Source organism: Monodon monoceros, unplaced genomic scaffold, assembly GCF_005190385.1.
Source record: "Monodon monoceros isolate NGI ecotype Baffin Bay Population unplaced genomic scaffold, NGI_Narwhal_1 Super_Scaffold_13, whole genome shotgun sequence".
Lineage (NCBI taxonomy): Eukaryota > Metazoa > Chordata > Mammalia > Artiodactyla > Monodontidae > Monodon > Monodon monoceros.
The window spans coordinates 37,840,096-37,858,177 of record NW_021703769.1 but is presented as its reverse complement, the minus strand read 5'-3'; positions in this window follow the sequence as shown (position 1 = coordinate 37,858,177).

Sequence of the window (18,082 nt, the reverse complement as noted above, 5' to 3'; positions counted from 1 at the left end):
TCACTCTTATTTCCCAGATAAGGCAAATCCACAGAAATAGAGTATAGATTAGTGGTTGCATTATTCAGAGAACAGCCAGGGGCATTCTTGAAAAACCATAATCCAGACCATATGGTTCCGTGCTTAAAACTCTCTAATAGATTCCCCTGGTAAGAGAGAGAATTGAAAGCTTTCCAGGTGCTGATTCCTCCCTTCTCTCTGGTGTCATCCTACACCTCTCAACCCCTTAGTCATCGTCCTCCATCAGCACTGGTTTTCCTCTTCCCTGAATTCACCGAGCAACATCCTCCTCTGAGCTTTGCTCTGGCTGTATCCTGTGCAGAGAACATTCTCCTACTGGCTGCCCCTCAGCTGCCTTTTTTCATCCTTCCAGTCTCAGTTCAGAGGTCATCTATTCAGAGGGACCTTTCTTCCCTTTCCTTTCTGATGTAGAGCTTACCTTATCTCCTCATGTTCATCACCTCACTGTTTAATTTTCTTTGCAGCATTTATCTGAATACATTTTATCTCCTTTCCTTCCTCCCTCCTTCGTTCCCCCCTCCCTCCTTACCTCCCTTCCTTCCTTCCTTCCTTTTTCTGTAGTTTATTTTCTGGCTTCTCTCATTACAGTGTAATCCGCACATAAACACAAGGGCAGGGACCTAGTACACACTCAATAAGCAGTTTTTAGAGGGATGAATGCTAAGTTTAAGGAAACATTTCTGAAGTCAGTTCTATAGGCTGTGGTGACCATTTGAGCATGGGAGAAAGGGAAAAGGGAGGAATGGAGAAAAACTCCTAGATTTCTTTTTTTTTTTTTTTACATCTTTATTGGAGTATAATTGCTTTACAATGGTGTGTTAGTTTCTGCTTTATAACAAAGTGAATCAGTTATATATATACATATGTTCCCATATCTCTTCCCTCTTGCGTTTCCTTCCCTCCCACCCTCCCTATCCCACCCCTCTAGGTGGTCACAAAGCACCCAGCTGATCTCCCTGTGCTATGTGGCTGCTTCCCACTGGCTATATATTTTACGTTTGGAAGTGTATATATGTCCATGCCACTCTCTCGCTTTGTCCCAGCTTCCCCTTCCCCCTCCCCATATCCTCAAGTCCATTCTCTAGTAGGTCTGTGTCTTTATTCCTGTCTTACCCCTAGGTTCTTCTTGACATTTTTTTTTCTTAAATTCCATATATATGTGTTAGCATACAGTATTTGTCTTTCTCTTTCTGACTTACTTCACTCTGTATGACAGACTCTAGGTCCATCCACCTCACTACAAATAACTCAATTTCGTTTCTTTTTATGGCTGAGTAATATTCCATTGTATATATGTGCAACATCTTTATCCATTCATCCGATGATGGACACTTAGGTTGTTTCTAGATTTCTTGTTAAAATCAGGCTACTGGGTGATGACAACACTATGAACCAGATCAGGACTATCCTTAGAAGAGTGCATTTTGGAGAGAAAATGATGAAATTGATTTGGGACTATGAGAGTTATATGCTATAGAATACTTCAGGAGAGGTCTACTGCACAGTAAAAATCTGGGTCTTGAACTCAGGGAAGTGGGGGCTCTGGAGGCAGAGCATTCGTCATCATCATTATAGATAGATAGACATTTATGCAAATATTTATAATTTGGCAACCCAAATTATAACATATACACTTATAAATATAAGCATTTAAAAGAGAAATATACTCACAGATTTGAAGGATCACATATACATTTATAAGTATAAAATGTAATATATAAATATATTCATAGGTATGAAGATATATGCAAATGCCTACTTCATAAATGTATATGTAAAAGGGCTTTACATTCTAGGACAAGTGCAAATGGATATAAGCCAGGTAGCTGGGAAAAAAAGATGGGATTTGTGAATTTTAGAGGCTTCAGAATCATTCAGAATCATTTTAGAAGCATATTACTTTGGGCCAGTCCAGGATATATTTAGGCCAGACTTCTGGCATTCGGTATTGTAGTAAGCAAACAGTTTGCATTTTTGTTTCTTTGGTTTTATGTCCATTTCTTGGTCCTCCTGAGTATCTGTAGTTTTACACCAGGGGAATTAGAGTGGGATTGTTTATTTCAGTCATCCTACTCTTCTCTGCTGGTTTTCCCGCAAACAAATCTCACCAGATTATGTGTAAACTGGTGAGAAATCCAAAGTGAAATGTGTATAATTGTTCTATTTTAATGCTCTTATGGTGGAGATAAAAGGGTTCCCTCTACATTATGACCTTGAGTGTTAGAGAAAGAAAACCTTCTTTATTTCACTGCTTGGAGAGGACACTGAACTTGTAAAATAACCATATCTATCATTAAGTAAATCACTCTTTCACAGGTCTTTACTGTGTTTTGATATTTCCAATGTAACCTAAGTTTCTTCCTGATAAACTTGTTTCAAGGAGGTACCACCTGGCAGGTGTAAACAAATAGGTAAGAGCCCGTTAGCTTGTGTACATTCTGTGTCAATAGGATGCTTTCTGAATGTTTTTAAGTGATTCATCTTTTCAAGTACATTGAATATTTTCTCTGAAATATATTTGATATAACTAATTTGTTTAGAAAATTCCATCTTCTACATTTAATTCAGCAATTGTTTGTTACCTGTATATTAAACAGTACATAAGTATGGGAAGAGGTGGAAAGGGAGTGATACCAGACCCCAGCCTCCCAGACTCGGAATAGAAGTATCTGAGTCACCACAATATAAGGTATGCTGTGAACATATAATACCACACTTATATTATCTCCATGAATCTTGGAGTCATTCAATAATCCCAGAGATATTATTCAGAAAAGGAGGGGGAAGGAATGACATTGCAGTTAGGGGCACAGACTCTAGAGCCAGATTTCCTAGGCTTGAACTTTGGTATATTCATCAAAGTTAAGTGGTATTAGTAGCTATAACAAAGATCCCTGAAATCCCAGTGACATAATACAGTGTGATTTAACTCACATGCCACTGCCCAGGGTGAGTCAGGAGGAACTCCTGCCTCCCCCTGCCTCCTGCAAGAGGTGATTCAGAGGCCTAGGCTCTTCATGGGGTGGCTTTCCATCTTGGGGTCATTTGCTTCCAGCCAGAGAGAGAAAGAGCATAGAAAACCATGCCACATATTGGCGGGACCAGACCGGAAAAGTGGCCTTCACCACTTTTGCCCACATTCCAGTGGCCAGAATCAGTCACATGGCCCTGCCTTGATGCAGGGGCAGTTGGAAGTGAAGCCTTCCTGCATCATTGGAAGAAAACTTGGTTTAGCGCCCACATAGCATCAACTTTGCCATGCCTGGCTCTACCATTTGTCAGCTTATGAGTCTCCCTGTGTCTCTGTTTCCTCATCTGTAAAATGGAGATAGTAATAGCACTCAAATGGTTGTTACAAAGAATAAGTGTGTCAATATATGTAAAGTGCTTAGAAGAGTGCCTGGTAAGCACAATTGAAGTAAGTTAGCTATTCCTACTTTATATGTGAGAAAAATTACCATAAGGGAGATAGGAAGGGCTATAGCATTTCAGAGTGGTAAGAGACTATTTTTATCGAGGTGGGGTGTGGCTAGCAGAATAGCCCCCACAAAGATGTTTACACTGTAAACCATGGAACCTATGAATATGTTTTGTTGCCTGGCAAAAGGGACTATGCAGATGTAATTAAGGTTATGGACCTTGAGATGGGGAGATTATCCTGGATTATCTGAGTGGGCTCAATCTAACCACATGATCCATTAGGAGCGGAGAACTTTCTCAGTCGGAGGCAGAGGGGATGTGACAGAAACGGAAATCAAAGAATCTAAGCTTCACAAAGTCTGGCTTTGACAACAGAAAGGCCAGGGATCTCAGTACTACAACCACAAGGAGCTGAATTCTGCTAACAACCCAAGGAGTTTTACAGTAGATCTTTTCCCCAAGAACCTCCAGGTAAGAGCCCAGCTGGTCAACACCTTGACTTCGTCCTTGTGTATGTTTAGCAGAGGACCAAGGCGAGCCTGCCTAGATTTCTTACCTACAGAACTGTGAGATAATCAGTGTGTGTTGTTTTAAGCCATTAAGTTTGTGGTAATTTGTTATGACAACAACAGGAAACTAATAAAAAGGAGGGTCAATAAAGTATTCATAATAGAAAAGACACTTGAGATGAATTTGATTGACAGGCAGGATTTTGTTACTTGGATAAAGTGAGAGGACATTTCAGATGGACCAAACAGCTTTGAGCAAAGGAGGGGACTGGGAAAGTGGGGTTGGGGGTTGTCAGGGTCGAGTTTCATACAGTATCAGGGATTTATCTGCAGAGGTTGGTGCTTAATTCCACAGCAAATGAGGAACGATTGCTGGATTTTGATCAGAGAAATGATGTGCTCAGGGGCATACGTTAGGAGGATGTGGAACAGTAGGTAAATGGGAAGAGTCACGAGCTGAGATGGTGATCCAAGTACTTACACAATAGATCATGAACTAAGGTGGTAGCTTTGAGAGTGGAAAGGTGGACACTCAAGTAAGACTGTCCTGGGTTGGGTTCTCCAGAAGCAGACCCTGAAGCGAGCGTCCATGGGGAGGTAATTTACCAAGGCGTTGCTCTCAGTAGAAACCAATGAGGGGGTGAGGGAAGCAGGACAGGGAAGGTGAAGACACAAGCAAGAGTGAGCTTTCAGGGCAAGCCCCAGCCTCAGCCTCATCCTACAGGGAGCTCTGGAGCATAAATGTCCCTGCAGAGTTTGTTTTGTTTGAAGGTAAGGAACTGGGCTTTCATCCTTCTGCCCTGGTCACTCTTTGGCTGTGGGCCACCCCAGGGTGATATGAACTCCCAGGCATCGGGAGTAAAGAGTTCTAGTAGTCTCAGGGCAGCTCTCTGAAGCAGACCTCAGGTACGAACCATTGGAAGCAAAGCGACACAGGCTGGTAGATGGACGTGGAGAGCTGGTGAGAGGGACTCCCTGGGTCTGGGAGCTCACCGACAGTGCCAGCTATGGAGATGTGTGCAGCTTAAGGATGGGGCAGTTGATGGGATGTGAAGGTGAGCGAGATGGAAGGGAATTGAGGGTGGCACCAATTCCACAGCCCTTTGCCCTGGGAGAATGATGGTGCCAGGGACAAGAATAGGAACATCAGGAAGGAAAGTTAGGCCAGATGTAGAAAGACAGGGAAGACGGTGGCATCCATTTGGGGTACAGAATGTGCAAAACTCTCTTTTCCGTGAACACATTATTTAGAACACCAGAGGCTCAGCTCAATTTCCAAGTGATGCAAAGACCCTAAAACTTTCTGAGTTGTATGAACTCCAAGCTCCTGTGATGGTGGGGCTCCATTTCCTACCTCAATGCCTTGATTTCTTTCCATTTTCCAAAAATATCTAACTAATTTTCACGTGGTCAGAATAAAGCATTATTAAATGCTTTCACTTACTCTGAGGAAACATAATTGGATGGCAACGTTTCATTGCTACTAAGGATGAAAGTTGAACTAGATATTGATGACATTAGTATATTGCTCAAGTTAAACAGAAATGAACAAGAAACCATTATGCATTTTCTCTGGGCTCCAGGGTTAGTCTAAATGAAAAAAAAATAAGTGCTGTCGGTTATAGTATACACAGAAGCACACTGTGGCAAACAAACTAAATTGTGATAAATGAAAGAAAGGACCAGGCACTCAAAGAAAACAAGTATTTCCTAATCTAACAAATTACTGAATCGTTACTCCAGCAAGAAGAGTGGGGAGAATACCATGTTCTAACTTCAGTTCCATTTAGCAAATGATTCCTGGGTGCTCTTTATATGCAGGAAGCTATTCTAGGTCTTCTGGGAGATAGAGAATGCCTGCGTTGGCTCCTTGGACATCCTGCTGGTCTAATATGTGAGAGGTACATCCTTGAAAAGCAACCTGGAGAGTCCCTACAAGCTTTGTCTCTGGAATGACAGTGTAAATTTAATTCTTATCGTGCCATTAAGCTACATGATCCTGTGCAAGTCATTTCACTGCTTTATTCAAGATTCATTGATTGACACCTGCCGTGTACCACGCATTGCAGATAATGTAACCTTTAAGCCGCCCTGGAGCACAGGGGGGTGATAGCATCTTCCTCAGAGGGATGCTTCAAGGATAAAATGACCTCCCCTCAAAGTGTGGTTCCTGGATGGGCAGCATCCACAAAACCTGGACACTTGCTCGAAATTCAGATTCTTGATTCTGTCCCACATCTGCTGAATCCCAGGCTCTAGGGAGGGTGTCCTCAAGTCTGTATAACAAGCCCCCCCACCCCACATGCTTCCCAGGCAGGCTCAAGTTTGGAAAGTACTGGATCCAATGAGGGAGCGTGTAAGAGCTGGCATGACGTGGTGACTAGGACTGCAGGTGTGGAGCCGGGCTGCCTCCCCATCTGCACGTTGGATAACCTTGGAACAACATACCCTGAAGCACAGTGTCTCTGTTTCTTCATTTGTTCAGTGGTGAATAGTGAAGTAGGGGGTATGTAAGCACTTAGAAGAGGGTCTGGCACCTTGTTTCAAGAAATACCGCCCATCGTCATTATTAAAGGACTTAGCTTGGTAAATATTGGCTATTTTTTAATGCGTGGGGATGCTCAGTGTATTAAGACCTTTGGGTTCAAATGAAGATTCCAGTTCAAGTTAGCTCTAAGGCCTCAGGCAAGTGCTCAGCTTCAGCATCTCTGAAATGGGAATGATACTAGTAACTGTCTACTGGAGTGAATTCTAAAGGTAGTGTGCAGATGGCCCCCAAAAGTATGACCTTGGCCTTGGTCTTGCAAACTCTTATCACTAAACAAAGTGCACAAATTTCCGATTTGCGAAAACCCAGTCTTATGGCCCAGGGATCCTGGAATATAAGAGAAAGATGAACCTTAAGGTCTAAAGTCAGGAAAAATTTTGAATGAATAACAACATAGGAAACAGCTAGATACCAATATCATAAGGAATTTGTGTAATGGAAAGCATAGAAATCAACCAGGAGGAAAAAATAAATCAGAAGTAAAAGATAAATAAAGAAATAGATAAAATAAATAAATAAATAAATCGGCTCAGTTGGTCTCAGCTTGGCTCCCTTACATATTTGGTTGTTCACTTGCAATAGACTGGTCTAGGATGGTCTCAGCTGGAACATCTCATCTGTGGGCCCCTCATTCTTCATCCTCATTCTTCAACAAGCTTAAGCCAAGCTTTTTCACATGACAGTATCCGGGTACCAAAACAGTGAGTGAAGCCCTCCTGCAAATTAGATTATGGAATAGTACATCATTGCTTCTACCACGTTCTATTGGCCAAATCATGTCATGGACCAGCCCAGATTCTAGGAAAGAAGAACTCTGCCTTTGATGGAAGTTGCTACAAAATCACATTATCAAAGCAGAGGTGAAGAGTTGCAATCATTTTTGCCATCAGTGTCTTAAAATCTAGAACATTGTTGGTCAAAAAAGAAGTGAACATAGGAAATATCCTCTTGTAAGTGACACACATCACTTCTCTCATATTACTTTGTCAGAGCAAGTCATATGGCCAAGCCTGATGCCAACGGGGTAGGGAAATAGAACACTGTATCACAGAAAGGGCAGTGAATATTTGTAAAAATAATAGTCTTCTCAAAAGAGAGGGAGGGAAAAATACAGGTTTCTTCAAGTGTGTTGGTGCCTCACAGACATTGTACGGGCAGGAGAATGTTTCCCAGATGTTAGACATGACATGGAAATGTTAATAATACCGTTTTATGCTTCCAAAGGGTTGTCCCTTAAAAGTCCCTGAAGCATTTAGGGACTCCCACTGTCATAATCTCCAGTACAGTCAATACAGCCTATTATCAATCTGACCCTTGGAAGCAGCAGGCGTACCCTTTGTGCCTGATGTGGCAAATAGTACAACATACCCCAAAAGAACCTGAAAATAGGTATGTTTTCAAAAGTTGATTCCCATTCAGTCAAGGTGGAGCAGGTACTAATCCAAGTTCACAAACTCAGGTGTGTAAGAAATTCAGCTCTTTTTATTTCCTGTAACTCTAGTTAATTTCTATTATGACACTCTGTGCCACATTGGAGTACAAATTTGATTTTAATTAATTCAGTGTTTCCACATGCTTGCCTAGGACTGGATGTCAGCCCTGGGGCTTTCATTGTGCCGTGGCTTGAGTGGTGTGTGATCAGGGATATGGAGTCCTCTGTCATGTTGGCATCTGTTGAGCCATGCTTCATCCTGGTTCTCATCTTTGGTCCTACAGACCAAAGATGCCAATCCTACAGTCTGTCTGTAAGATCAGACAGACAATCCTACAGTCTGTCTGTAAGATCCCAGAGGGGACTCTCTCTCCCCCACCTCAGGCTTGCTGGACACCTGGGCTCTGGGCCACATCAGCTGTGGGCAGCCTGGGGGTCTATGTGAATCCCTTCATGATTGTCATGCCATCCTGGGTCTTCAGGAGTCATTCTACAGACCCTATCATGATGGGGTTGAAGGCAGGGTCTTTGTGAGGTTGATCAGGGCAAACTGTCTAGACACAATCTGCTTCCCTTTCCATCCCAGGCTCTTACTGACCACCTAGGATTTTTACCAAAGGAGATCTAACCCCTTCCTCACTTCACTCCTCCAAATCTATCCTGTTGTTGTTTATCAATCCTGTCCCAAGAAGTTGAGTCTGAGATTTCATGGTTTCCTCTCTTAGGCAACCATCCTCATGCTCCTCCCTGCCCTCCAGTTCCTTTTTTTTTGTTTGAGGGGTGGGTAAGCTGGTGAGCTTTGCTCTTGCACATCTTACCTTGTCCCAAATCTATTTTATTATCTGTGTGTGTGTGCTCTTTTTTTCCTACAGGACCTAAGCTTTTAAAACTCAAAAGCCTGGAAAGCAGTTGTTGTTTCTCCCCTTTTATCTTCCATTCCTTGAGTTAATAAACATAAAGATGATGCTGCTGGAATGGGGGTGAGGGGAGGAGATAGGAGTTAACAGGAATTAGCAGGAATAAAAATAACAAAAGCAAAAATGATTTTTTGATTGTCGGTGTGCTGGTAGATGCTTAATAACCATTCTTACACACACACACACACACACACACACACACACACACACAAAGCCTGGATTTGTAGTGTTTGTTGGTTGCCATGGCATAAATACCCCTACCATGGTTGATTTCAAGTTACCAATATGACATTACTGGATATAGAATTGGGAAGAGATGAGCAGTAGTGCACCATTTTGTAGCATTTTTGCCATATAGGTAAAAAAGACAATCACAAGAGCTTACATAAGAGCAAATGTAGTAAACTAATTAGAAAGTGAAGAATTGTGAGTGCTAATTAACTTTTGTTTTTTAATATAATTTATTTAAATGTAAGTTTATATAATTTAATTTTTAGTAACAGTTTTCTTTAACCAGCTAACAAAATTCCTGAAAATTTAACAATAGGCTCCCAGCACACCGCAGTTGTTAATATTTTGAATACAATTGTTAATATTTTATAACCATATTCCTGACACAGAGGAAAGTAGCCTTTTATTGCTGAGTGTTGAATGGGTCACTTATCATTATGAACTGTTTTGGGTGCCTCTGAGCCCTCCCTCACACCCTTTCAGACTCACTTGTGACGCATCTGTTGCCATCAAGCTCATGCTTGTTTTGTCTTTTGATTTATGCTCAGCACACTTTTTTGTTTGTTTGTTTTTGGTTTTTTTTGTGGTACACGGGCCTCTCACTGTTGTGGCCTCTCCCGTTGCAGAGCACAGGCTCCGGACGCACAGGCTCAGTGGCCATAGCTCACGGGCCCAGCCGCTCCGCGGCACGTGGGATCTTCCCAAACCGGGGCATGAGCCCGCGTCCCCTACATCAGCAGGCAGACTCTCGACCACTGCGCCAGCAGAGAAGCCCCACACTTTTTTTTTTTTTTTTGCCTAATGTGGAAGTGTGGGGATAGTTTATACCCACTGGAGCAACCCTTGACTGATGGGGAAAGAAGGTGATGGATCATTACTCCTATCTATCCATCCTCATTTACAACAAGCCTCAATTTCCCACAGTTATGGTAACTCCATAATGGACAGTTCCATTGAATATCCCCCATACTTCTTACATTCTCTGTTTCCTTCATTTCTGGTCTCTGAGAGAACCTCCCAACAAACTACCTATACCTAAGCCCATGTCAGGTTCTGTTTTCAAGAGAACTGTCGATCAAGTCACTGACTTTAATGTCACACTACTAGTTTAGAAGAGCTTATGTGATTCAAGGGTATCCGTAGTAATTTAAACCATGCACGTGTACTTTTTAAACAGAAAGACTGTGATATTTGGACTAGCAATTTAGATTTCGTAGAAACAAAACAGATCAAAAATCAGTGGTTTAGGCACTCTCTGGTATAGAGACAGATAACTTTCTCTCTCTACATGCCTTGGGACTTCAGATGACCTAAGGATAGGCCTTAACTTTCTGGGAAACAGCCTTATGAGACCGTCTGTAATCATCTGGCTTTACAAACATGTATTAGATGTGACAGATTGTAGTTTTCAAGATGACCATAATAAGATCTCTCATCCTACTTGTTCTTCTTACAGTGTGAATTTGACACACTTGCCATCAAAAGTGGGGTCTGTGTTTCCTCCCCTTAATCTGGACAGGCTTGCAATTACATCAGAAGGAATGAATGCTGTGGATTTCCAAGGCTGTTCAATAAATGGCAATGTAGCTTCCACTTGGTTTTCTTAGGACACTTTCTTAGAATTTCTTACAGCCACCATGTAAGCAGTTCAACTGCCTTAAGGCCACCATGTTGTGAGGAAGCCCAGTTTAGCCCATGTGGAAAGATCACAGGGAAAGTCACTGAAACAGCTTTGAGAGAGGCCCATCCAATCCCCAGCTGCTCCAGTCTCTTGCTGTTCCAGAGGCCCCAAGCCAGAAACACCCCAGTGAGTCCTTTCTGAATTCCTGTCCACATAAACCATGAGAGATAATAAATTGGTTGTTATTGTTTTAAAATTACTAAATTTTCAGTGTAATGAACAATAATAATTAAAATGAAAGAGTTGCTCAATTCATGTACCTCTCTTCACTTTGGCGGATAGCCAGACTTACCTCCTATTGTGAGAGTAAGGGGCAGGATTGCAGCTCAGCTGGGGAACGGTTAATTACTATAAATATATATGGTTTTAAGTTTGGAGATAATAGTTGCAGCTCTTGACGACTGAAACAACTAAGTAGTAGATGGGCATATAATGCTGAAGTCGTCTTGGGTTCTATATTTTTAAGTAGAGATATTTTTTCTTTTAACTTTATAATTTTTATATAATTATAAATTTACAGAAAGTTACAAGAATAGTACAAATAAATCCCATATACCATTCATCCAAATTTACCAATTATTATTTTGCCACATTTACTTTATCATTCCCTCTCTCTCTTTCTATCCCCCCACACAGGCACAAATACACACAGATGCTTTTTTTCTGAACTACTGAGAATAAGTTACAGAAGCTAGGCCCATTTGCCTCTAAGTGTGTATTTTCTAAGAACAAGGATATTCACTTCAATAATCAAAGCACATTATCAAATTCAGAAAATTTAATATTGATGGAATACTAATATCCAACCAACAGATATTATCTGAATTTCTGCAATCATATCAATAAACTCCTTTTTACTTTTTTTCCCACTCTGGTCCAGGATCCAATTCTGGCTCACACATTGCATTTAGTTTTTGTGTTTCTTCATTCTCAAAAAGAAAGTTACTCTATTTTTCAGCTTTCTAGAAAAAGATGTCACTTCTTTGTCATTACTATTAAAGAGATACAGGAAGCTCATCTGGCCTTCTTATGCTTTTGCAAGACTGTTTTGGAGACTGCACTCCAATACTGTCTATATCCCTGGCTTTACAAAGTTAGAATATAGAAAAGCTTTTGCACAGCCAGAGTAGGTCTAGACGTGGCTGCTGCACTGTTAGCAGCTACCCAAGTAAACCCAGCTTGTCTGTGGAATTGAAAACCACCTGCGATCTGACATTTAAGAATCTAAAGAATAAATCAGAATCTGTAGGATTGGCATTCCTTATGAATAAGTAATTAGTAATTACTACTGTTTCTTGAAATTGGAAATATTTGTTTGTGAGGCTCTGAGAGGGTTATGTAATGTATTTGGGTTTGAAAACACGGAAGTACTGGATCCTTATTCTCTCTCCATCCATCTGACTCTTTGAGGCCCTGGCCTGTTTTCTTTCTGACTTGTGAATTGAGAGTGGTGTAAGGTCACTGGTTTCTTTTCTTCCCTTTTTTTTTTTTAAACTTTATTGAGAATAGTTGATAAATATAATTGTATATATTTAAAGTGTACAATCTGATGGTTTGACATACATATACATTGTGCAGTGATTACTAAGATCAACATGATTAACACATCCATTACTTACTAACATTTTTTTTGAGGTGAGAATACTTGAGATTTATTCTCAGCAGCTTTCAAGTGTACAGTAACGTATTATTAACTAGAGTCACCACACTGTATATTAAAGCCTCAGAACTTATTCTTCTTATAACTGAAAATTTATACCCTTTGACCTACATCACCCCATTTCCCCTTCTCCCTCCCTCAGCAAACACCATTCTATTCTGTATGTCTCTAAAATCACTTTTTTAAAAAAAGATTCTATATATAAATGATGCAGTATATTGTCTTCTCTGTCTGACTTATTTCACTTAGCATAATGCCCTCCAAGTTCATCCATGCTGCTGCAAATGGCAGATTTTCTTTTTTCTAAGTCTGGATAATATAAGACATATAAATAAATAATAAATATATATAAATAAGTATATAATACAATATATATTACATTTTCTTTTTTTAATTTATTTTATTTTATTATTTTTTTAACATCTTCATTGGAGTATAATTGCTTTACAGTGGTGTGTTGGTTTCTGCTTTATAACAAAGTGAATCAGCCATACATATACATATATCCCCATATCTCTTCCCTCTTGCGTCTCCCTCCTACCCTCCCTATCCCACCCCTCTAGGTGGTCACAAAGCACCCAGCTGATCTCCCTGTGCTGTGCAGCTGATTCCCATTAGCTATCTATTTTACATTTGGTAGTATATATATGGCAATACCACTCTCTCACTTCGTCCCACCTTACCCTTCCCCCTGCCTGTGTCCTCAAGTCTACTCTCTATGTCTGCGTCTTTATTGCTGTCCACCCCTAGGTTCTTCACAACCATTTTTTTTTTTTTTTAGATTCCATATATATGTGTTAGCATACAGTATTTGTTTTTCTCTTTCTGACTTACCTCACTCTGTATGACAGACTCTAGGTCCATCTACCTCACTACAAATAACTCAATTTCATTTCTTTTTATGGCTGAGAAATTTTCCATTGTATACGTATGCCACATCTTCTTTATCCATTCATCTGTCGATGGACACTTAGGTTGCTTCCATGTCCTGGCTATTGTAAATAGAGCTGCAGTGAACATTGTGACACATGACTCCTCTTGAATTATGGTTTTCTCAGGGTATATGCCCAGTAGTGGGATTGCTGGGTCATATGGTAGTTCTGTTTTTAGTTTCTTAAGGAACCTCCATTCTGTTCTCCATAGTGGTTGTATCAATTTACATTCCCACCAACAGTGAAAGAGGGTTCCCTTTTCTCCACACCCTCTCCAGCATTTATTGTTTCTAGATTTTTTGATGATGGCCATTCTGACTGGAATGAGGTGATATCTCATTGTACTTTTGATTTGCATTTCTCTAATGATTAATGATGTTGAGCATTCTTTCACGTGTTTGTTGGCAATCTGTATATCTTCTTAGGAGAAATGTCTATTTAGGTCTTCTGCCCATTTTTGGATTGGGTTGTTTGTTTTTTTGATATTGAGCTGCATGAGCAGCTTGTATATTTTGGAGATAAATCCTTTGTCAGTTGCTTTGTTTGCAAATATTTTCTCCCATTCTGAGGGTTGTCTGTTTGTCTTGTTTATGGTTTCCTTTGCTGTGCAAAAGCTTTGAAGTTTCATTAGGTCCCATTTGTTTATTTTTGTTTTTATTTCCATTTCTCTAGGAGGTGGGCCAAAAAGGATCTTGCTGTGATTTATGTCAGAGAGTGTTCTGCCTATGTTTTCCTCTAAGAGTTTTATAGTGTCTGGCCTTACATTTAGGTCTTTAATCCATTTTGAGTTTCTTTCTGTGTATGGTGTTAGGAAGTGTTCTAATTTCATTCTTTTACATGTAGCTGTCCAGTTTTCCCAGCACCACTTATTGAAGAGGCTGTCTTTTCTCCACTGTGTATTCTTGCCTCCTTTATCAAAGGTAAGTTGACCATATGTGCGTGGGTTTATCTCTGGGCTTTCTATCCTGTTCCATTGATCTATATTTGTTTTTGTGCCGGTATCATACTGTCTTGATTACTGTAGCTTTGTCGTATAGTCTGAAATCAGAGATCCTGATTCCTCCAGCTCCATTTTTCTTTCTCAAGATTGCTTTGGCTCTTCGGGGTCTTTTGTGTTTCCATACAAATTGTAAAATATTTTGTTCTAGTTCTGTGAAAAATGCCACTGCTAGTTTGATAGGGATCACATTGAATCTGTAGATGGCTTTGGGTAGTATAATCATTTTCACAGTGTTGATCCTTCCAATCCAAGAACATGACATATCTCTCCATCTGTTGGTATCATCTTTAATTTCTTCCATTAATGTCTTATAGGTTTCTGCATACAGGTCTTTTGTCTCCCTAGGTAGGTTTATTCCTAGGTATTTTATTCTTTTTGTTGCAGTGGTAAATGGGAGTGTTTCCTTAATTTCTCTTTCAAATTTTTCATCATTAGTGTATAGGAATGCAAGAGATGTCTGTGCATTAATTTTGTATCCTGCCACTTTACTAAATTCATTGATTAGCTCTAGTAGTTTTCTGGTAGCATCTTTAAGATTCTCTATGTATAGTATCATGTCATCTGCAAACAGTGACAGCTTTACCTCTTTTTTTCCAGTTTGGATTCCTTTTATTTCTTTTTCTTCACTGATTGCTGTGGCTAAAACTTCCAAAACTATGTTGAATAATAGTGTGAGAGTGGGCAACCTTGTCTTGTTCCTGATCTTAGTGGAAATGGTTTCAGTTTTTCACCATTGAGAACGATGTTGGCTGTAGGTTTGTCCATGTGGCCTTTATTATGTTGAGTTAAGTTATCTCTATGCCTACTCTCTGGAAGGTGTTTATCATAGATGGGTGTTGAATTTTGTCGAAAGTTTTTCTGCATCTATTGATGTTATATGGTTTTTATCCTTTAACATGTTAATATGGTGTATTACGTGAATTGATTTGTGTATATTGAATGATCCTTGCTTTCCTGGGATAAACCTGACTTGATCATGGTGTATGATCCGTTTAATGTGCTGTTGGATTCTGTTTGCTAGTGTTTTGTTGAGGATTTTTGCTTCTATGTTCATCTGTGATATTGGCCTGTAGTTTTCTTTCTTTGTGAAGTCTTTGCCTGGTTTTGGTATCAGGGTGATGGTGGTCTCGTAGAATGAGTTTGGGAGTGTTCCTCCCTCTGTTATATTTTGGAAGAGTTTGAGAAGGATAGGTGTTAGCTCTTCTCTAAATGTTTGATAGAATTCGCCTATGAAGCCATCTGGTCCTGGGCTTTTGTTTGTTGGAAACCTTTTAATCACAGTTTCAATTTCAGTGCTTGTGATTGGTCTGTTCATATTTTCTGTTTCTTCCTGGTTCAGTTGGAAGGTTGTACATTTCTAAGGATTTGTCCATTTCTTCCAAGTTGACCATTTTATTGGCATATAGTTGCTTGTAGTAATCTCTCATGATCCTTTTTATTTCTGCAGTGTCAGTTGTTACTTCTCCTTTTTCATTTCTAATTCTATTGATTTGAGTCTTCTTCCTTTTTTTCTTGATGAGTCTGGCTAATGGTTTATCAATTTCATTTATCTTCTCAAAGAACCAGCTTTTAGTTTTATTGATCTCTGCTATCATTTCCTTCATTTTTTTTTTTTCATTTATTTCTGATCTGATCTTTATGATTTCTTTCCTTCTGCTAACTTTGGGGTTTTTTCTGTCTTCTTTCTCGAATTGCTTTAGGCTGTTTCTTTGAGATTTTTCGTGTTTCTTGAGGTAGGCTTGTATTGCTATAAACTTCCCTCTTAGAACTGCTTTTGCTGTATCCCATGGGTTTTGGGTCATCGTGTTTTCATTGCCATTTGTTTCTAGGTATTTTTTAAATTTCCTCTTTGATTTCTTCTGTGATCTCTTGGTTATTAAGTAGTGTATTGTTTGGCCTCCATTTGTTTGTATTTTTTAGATTTTTTTCCTGTAATTGATATCTAGTCTCATAGCATTGTGGTCAGAAAAGATACTTGATACAATGTCAATTTTATTAAATGTACCAAGGCTTGATTTGTCACCCAATATATGATCTATCGTGGAGAATGTTCCATGAGCACTTGAGAAGAAAGTATATTCTGTTGTTTTTGGATGGAATGTCCTATGAATATGAATTAAGTCCATCTTGTCTAGTGTGTCATTTCAGGCTTGTGTTTCCTTATTTATTTTCATTTTGGATGACCTGTCCATTGGTGAAAGTGGGGTGTTAAAGTTCCCTACTATGATTGTTTTACTGTCGATTTCCCCTTTTATGGCTGTTAGCATTTGCCTTATGTACAGAGGTGCTCCTATGTTGGGTGCACAAATATTTACAATTGTTATATCTTCTTGGATTGATCCCTTGATCATTATGTTGTGTCCTTCTTTGTCTGTTGTAATAGTCTTTATTTTAAAGTCTATTTGTCTGATATGAGAATTGCTACTTCAGCTTTCTTTTGATTTCCATTTGCATGGAATATCTTTTTCCATGCCCTCACTTTCAGTCTGTATGTGTCCCTAGGTCAGAAGTGGGTCTCTTGTAGACAGCATATATATGTGTCTGTTTTTTGTATCCATTCAGCCAGGCTGTGTCTTTTGGTTGGAGCATTTAATCCATTTACATTTAAAGTAATTATCGATATGTATGTTTCTATTACCATTTTCTTAAGTGTTTTGGATTTGTTATTGTAGATCTTTTCCTTCTCTTGCGTTTCCTGCCTGAGAAGTTCCTTTAGCATTTGTTGTAAAGCTGGTTTGGTGGTGCTAAATTCTCTTAGCTTTTGCTTGTGTGTAAAGGTTTTAATCCCTCCGTCAAATATGAATGAGATCCTTGCTGGGTAAAGTAATCTTCATTGTAGGTTGTTCCATTTCGTCACTTTGATTATGTCCTGCCACTCCCTTCTGGCTTGCAGAGTTTCTGCTGAAAGATCAGCTGTTAACCCTATGGGGATTCCCTTATATGTTCTTTTTCCCTTGCTGCTTTTAATATTTTTTCTTTATATTTAATTTTTGATAGTTTGATTAATATGTGTGTTGACGTGTTTCTCCTTAGATTTATCCTGTATGGGACTCTCTGTGCTTTCTGGACTTGATTAACTATTTCCTTTCCCATATTAGGGAAGTTTTCAACTATAATCTCTTCAAATATTTTCTCAGTCCCTTTTCCTCTTCTTCTTCTAGGACCCCTATAATTCGAATGTTGGTGTGTTTAATGTTGTCCCAGAGGTCTCTGGGACTGTCCCCTATTCTTTTCATTCTTTTTTCTTTATTCTGCTCTGCAGTAGTTATTTCCACTATTTTATCTTTCAGGTCACTTATCCGTTCTTCTGCCTCAGTTATTCTGCTATTGATTCCTTGTAGAGAATTTTTAATTTCATTTATTGTGTTGTTCATCATCGTTTGTTTACTCTTTAGTTCTTCTAGGTCCTTGGTAAATGTTTCTTGTATTTTCTCCATTCTATTTCCAAGACTTTGGATCATCTTTACTATCATTATTCTGAATTCTTTTTCAGGTAGACTGCCTATTTCCTCTTCATTTGTTTGGTCTGGTGGGTTTTTACCTTGCTCCTTCATCTGCTGTGTGTTTCTCTGTCTTCTCATTTTTCTTAACTTACTCTGTTTAGGGTCTCCTTTTCGCACGCTGCAGGTTCGTAGTTCCCGTTGTTTTTGGCGTCTGCCCCCAGTGGCTAAGGTTGGTTCAGTGGGTTGTGTAGGCTTCCTGGTGGAGGGGACTAGTGCCTGTGTTCTGGT